Raw genomic sequence first — 5,884 nt, forward strand, 5'->3', positions numbered from 1 at the left:
CCCATGGCACATGTATACCTATGTAACACACCTGCATATGTATCTAAGAACTTAAAGTAAAATGTAAAAATAAAAAATAGGGAGTATAGTTTGGTAAGACAATGTGATAATTTTACAAACACAAAACATGTCATACCCACTTCCCCACCTCCCCCAAGTGCTTTCAACAGCATCCTGTTGCTGTTATTAAGAGAATAAAGCATCTACCATCATCTCCCAGCCCCTGCCTGCCTGCCTTCATTCTTGTCTTGTGCCACTTTCTCCCGTGTTTACTTCCTTGCACGTGCCTGTTTCCTGCTGCAAGAGGCATTCTGCACGCACCCCCATCTCTGTTTAGACCGTGGTGTCCCTACACTCCACCCCCCTCAACAAGCAACCTCTACTTCTCTCCAGACTGCAAGGGGATCATACCTTCCAGAATGCATCGGTTTTCTACCTCTCATCCCAAGATACGCCAGATTCTTTTACAGCATAAATTTAGAGAACCCCGCTTCCCTTTCTTTGGTGCGCTTTCCTCAATTCTTCATCAGAAACCCATTAGACTGATTGTCATATTAGTGCCCATTCTCCCCATCAGGCCGCAAGTTCGTGTGAGCAGGGGCCGCAGTCATGTTGGTGAACCACGGTATTCTCAGTGACTATCCATGTGCTTAGAAAGTATTTGCTGAATGGGTAAATGGGTCTGCAGTTCCAACCAAAGCTAGAAGCTTGACTTTGGAAGAATGAAAGTAGATAACATCTCCAAAGCAGACCCCATAGCATGAAAAAAGAAAGGAAGAACGGAGGCAGAGCTGAAGGATGAATATTGGCACAGGAGTAGGTGAGACTTTGATGTAGTTTGAACTACATCAAAATCTTAAGAGTAGCCATTTCAGGATGACAAGAGAACAATATATTGTTTTTGTTCTTTCTTTTCAACATTTGCAAAGTTTTTTGCCTTGAGTATAGTCACTTTTGCAATCAGAGGTTACAGTGCTTGATGGAATGAGGCCATGAAGCACACACACCACCGAGTTTCTAACACAGAGCAATCTGTGAGGAAGGATGGAGACACAGGAAAGGTTCATTTTAAAGCAATGCAGGTGTTTTCTTTATAAAGGCAAAAGACATTTTTTAAAGTGTTTGCATCATACGCAAGTCTGCTAAATTTGGTCAAGAAACAGAGAAAACAGTAACAGAAGAACACTTTAGCCCACAAGGAGACCAGCACACCCAGCTCGAGACCACTCCAGATGAGGAGTGGAGAGTGGTTTCCTCACAGCTGACCCACAGGATCGGGTAACACAAGCAGAAGGGAAACATGGGGACCACAGAGACATCAGACTGTGGACTTCATAGCAAGAGACAGCAACACAAACTAGCGGAGTAATTAAAAACTATGGTAAAAAGAGGTCCACATTCTATTTTAACCTGAAATCAGTGGCACGGGGACCACCACACCACCCTGCAGTTGCCTCCTCCCTCCCCCACACACAGCAGCCTCCTGGGACAACATCCTACTTCCAACTTGCAGTTGCCTCCCGTCCCACCCCCCCACAGTGGCCCCCTACGACAACATCGTACTTCCACCCTGCAGCTGCCTCCCATCCCCAACACACAGCAGCCTCCTGGGACAACTTCCTACTTGCCGGCCACAGCCTGGAGCCCCCAAAGCATGGAGGGGCTTAGCGAGCCACACAGCATTCCCCCTTCACACCTGGGAAGTCAGCCCCTCACTGAAGTGGGTCCTGTGCCCACCAGCTGTGCACGATCAGAGGTGTGAGGTTATGGACCTGGTCACCCACTGTGCAGAGAGGCGTGAGGTCATGGACCTAGTCACCCGTTGTGCACGATCAGAGGTGTGCAAGGTTCCAGACCTGGTCACCCACTATGCACAATCAGAGGTGTGAGGTGATGGACCCGGTCACCCGCTGGGTATGAATAGAGGTGTGGGTGGTTAGTGACCTGGTCACCAGCTCTGCACAATCAGAGCCATGCGAAGTTGCAGACCTGGTCACCAGCTGCACCCAATCAGAAGCTTTTGAGGTTAGGGACCTGGTCACCTGCTGTGCACAGAAGTGTGAGGTTATGGACCTCGTCACCCGCTGTGCATGATCAGAGGTGGGCCAGGTTAGGGACCATGTGCGTGGTGATGGACCTGATCAGCAGCCAAGACACCTGCCGTTTCCAGTGTCATCCCGGCTTCTTTCAAAACTGGAAAAGTCTTCAGATATTTCCCAAAAGCTTGTCCATCTTTGAAAACGATATGCGTGTGCACAGGTGATACCGATGACTGAAGATTGAAGGTTAGAGCATTCCAGCCCCATGCCCATGTCCCATCCCATCTGCGAAAACTTGAGCACAAACATCTCCCTCTCTGAAGCTCCCTGAACCCTGTGGCAGGCCTGAGACTCAGGTCCAGTGTCCTGTCAGTTACACTGAACAAAATGTAATTCAACACTGGCCATGGGCCCTGTGCTTTAAAAACCACATATAAATCTCCCAAAGAACTACAATCTATGAAAGCTTTCATGGCTAGTATTTTAGGAAGACTGATCAGTCTTGACCTAAATCAAAGCCGACACTGCCCAAATGCACTCTAACCCCAGCTTCGTGCACAGGCAGCCATCGCCTGGCCGTCAGGGTGACCAGCAGCCTGGGCACAGACAGGACCAGCGCCGGTCCCTCCCTGCACCTTAAGGGGGCTTCTGAGCTGCTGTCCATGATCAGTGATGGTGACGCCCAGAGCAGCTTTCCGGGAAAGCAGTAAACCTTTCAGGTCCTCACCTCACGAGGATGGCCATGTATAAATCAACCGCCTTTGTTACTGCCCTGCCATTCTCAAAGAGGAGATGGGTTAAACTTCTTTATCCACACGCCCAACACAAGGCACACCTGCCCCAGCACGAGGCTCATCTACTTAATCCCGGGAAACTCACACAACCCACAATCAGAGGCCGCGCACAATCCGAGACTGAGCACAATCAGAGACCACACACAATCAGAGGCTGCACAGAGACCACACACAGAGACCCACACAATCAGAGGCCACAAAGAGGCCAGAGGCCACAATCAGAGACTATACACAATCACAGGATGTGCACAATCAGAGGCCATGCACAGTCTCTGCAACCTCATCAGAAACTGTTTCTGACCATTCACCTGAGGCCACCAAGTTTAAATGAGAGGCCCAGGTTTTAAAAGACAGCAGGAGTTCTCTGAAGGCAAACTCCGTGCATTCCACCATCAGCACCATTTGTGCCTGTCACGGTCAGGAAGAACCACAACCACGTCTCGGTGCCCTTGCAGTGCAGGGCGCTGCGTTTCTCCCCCTTTCCAAACCCGCGGCGGCTCCTGGCGACCCAGCGCCTCTGCTCAGCCACACGCCCCCAAGGCCTTCCTCCCTCACCCCACAGGGGAGCTCCCGCAGCCGGGCTATCTGGCTCATCACTCCGATTCAGTCACTTACACCCTCATTCCAGGCTGAAAATCTCTTCTGAAAATATCCAAATCTTACCCACGTCAGGCTCCATCTTTTCCCCAGAGCTCCTCATCCCCTCCAGAGCAGCAGCCCTGGTGCCCGTGCAGCCGGGGCCTGTGGGCAGATCCGTGGGCTCAGAATGCCCAGCCCCTCAGCCCCTCTGTGTGTCCCCTTACTCCCTGCTCCCTGGCGTTAATGCCCTCCGTCTTCGATTTCCTGATAGGCAAAAGGGGGTTAATTCTAAGAGTGCTAACCGAACTGGATCACTTAACACCATGTCGGGCCCAGAATACCCCTTGATCAATGACAGGTATTGCTGCGCTCTTACCATTGCGCTGGGTCCAGGTTTCCTGTGAGCCCTTTAGGCTCTTTGCCGTAAAGGCCACTCAATGGTCCTGTGCAAGCCTGTCTGTGGCAGATGGACAGGTGAGTGGCCGATGCACACGTGTGATGCTGAATGGGATCGTGCAAAGCTGGCCCGGCGTATTGTGGTCAACGTAAGAAAAAAGTCGCCCATGCTTGCTTGCTGCTGCCCTGCGGTGTCCAGAAGGAGCCGCTTAAAGGCAACTGCGCCGCACCTATCTTCTTGGAAGGAGACGGCAAGACCAGACTGGCTGGAGCTGGGAAGTTGTGCGCTACAGATCAGGGCTGCGTAACCCAGGGAAGGCATCACTCGAAACACGTGCTGGAGGGCAGCCAATCCGACCCGACCGTCCACCTCCAGGGTCAGCCATGGGGCTCCACTTGATGTGTCATCCTGATCACCCCTCACAGAGCAAATGAGCCTTTGACTTCAGCCTGTCCTAGGTACAACACTGACTCCCACCTCCCACGTCCTGAACCAGCCTGTTCCGGGGATTGCTGTGGAGGTAGAGGAGCAGGCCCAAGACATCTAGTGGCATTTCCTGGCAAGGACACTCACCATGCTCGACCATAAAACTCGGGTCAACTGGTTTTTCGGAGGGACTGTAATTTACTTGTGGCACGCATGGATACTGATTGACCCAGGGAGGGGCACGGAGGAGGCTGAAGGAAAACCCATGGTGACTGCGCCAGGCATTCCCGCACACACCGACATCTTCAGACTGGGGCGGCGTCCTAGTCTTACAATCAAACCGAAAGCCCAGAGAAACTAGGGACCTTGTCCAAGACCAGCAACAGGTATGTGGGCAGCTGGGATTCAACTAAGTCCTTTCCTGGATCCATCCGCGCTGCTCCCTGCCCCCACTCCCACCACCCCGCCATGGCCCCCGATAGACACAGCAGGTCTGAACATCAGGCACCCCGCACGCAGAGTACGGAGCAGAGCCGGCTTCCGCAGTGGGATCTCACACACATCCCACTCCCCTTCTTGCCGAATGCCTCGGGACTCTGTGCGGTCAAGTCTGCAGATGTGGCCTCACTCTGCGCTAGGAGATCTGGGTGGCCGGCAACGTTTTGCAGAGTGCTCCTCCAGACGGGGCTCGTCGGCTGATCCATGAGACACAGGACACCCGAGAGAAGGGCCGACAAACCCCACAAAGTCGCTCCCAACATGGAGAGGACAGGACCACAGCGGGGCTCTCGCAGTCCACGCTTTGGACAGGTCTTGCTGCAAACTGTGGTGCTCGTCAGGCGCGAGGAAGTTTCCCAGGGCAGGAGCTCTAAGTGACACAGCAAAAGCGACACAGGCGATGCAGCAGGATGTACTTCAGCTCAGGGCTCAGGAACCACGGGGTGCAGCGTGGCCTGCAGCAAACCAGACACATCAGAAGCCAATGTCCCACCTTTTACATTCAGTGACATTGAACGGAGGGAGTTATATGTAGCAATCATCTTCCTGGGGGACCCGTACAGCACGCATGACCACCGACACTGACCACGAGTCCTTCTTAGGTCCTGGGGGCTACCCCACTTTACACGCACGGTTCCATGCACAAATCTACGCGTGGCAGTTGTTAGCCCCAGCTTAGAGATGAGGAAAACGCTGCTGGAAAAGCTAAGTGAGAAAATCAGACTTCAGCACACCTGCCATCTCCAAGACCACTACTACTCTATGTGCTAGGGTCTCAAGGGTTGGGTGTGTGGCATTTTAAGTGACTAATTGTAGGTGGTTTTCTTCTCTCCTACACCTGTTTAGCCTGAACGTGCACGTACATGCTCTGCTGCAGGGGCACTGCCATATGTAGACCAGCAATACTCTTTCCTGCCTCGGGTTCTCGTCACTGCCTTCCGGAAAATCTCACCTGCTTTACAGCCAAGCCAGGTAGGCCTGGTCAGCCGCACAGTGAAACTCCTGCAGTGTCAGAGCTAAGTGCTGACTGAGACTTTAACGGCGAAGACAGTGGAGTAATGGGGATAAACTGAGCAAAACTGTATTGTAACGCAGATGAACGTCTAGAAGCAAAAGAAACGGACACCCCTGAGAGCAGGCGACTGTCTCTT

At 52.5% G+C, this 5,884-nt stretch overlaps 1 long non-coding RNA gene across 2 annotated transcripts in view; it reads right to left on the reverse strand.

The window, feature by feature from the left end:
- LOC135967907 (uncharacterized) overlaps positions 1-4,708 on the reverse strand; it is a 114,129-nt gene extending 109,421 nt beyond the window's left edge. For both annotated transcript variants that reach the window (XR_012425056.1, XR_012425053.1), the window contains exon 1: positions 3,789-4,708. This is a non-coding gene — a long non-coding RNA (uncharacterized lncRNA). The remainder of the gene's footprint in view (positions 1-3,788) is intronic.
- Between the last annotated feature and the right edge of the window lie 1,176 nt (positions 4,709-5,884).

The sequence above is a fragment of the Macaca fascicularis genome, chromosome 16 (assembly GCF_037993035.2).
Source record: "Macaca fascicularis isolate 582-1 chromosome 16, T2T-MFA8v1.1".
Classification (NCBI taxonomy): Eukaryota; Metazoa; Chordata; class Mammalia; order Primates; family Cercopithecidae; genus Macaca; species Macaca fascicularis.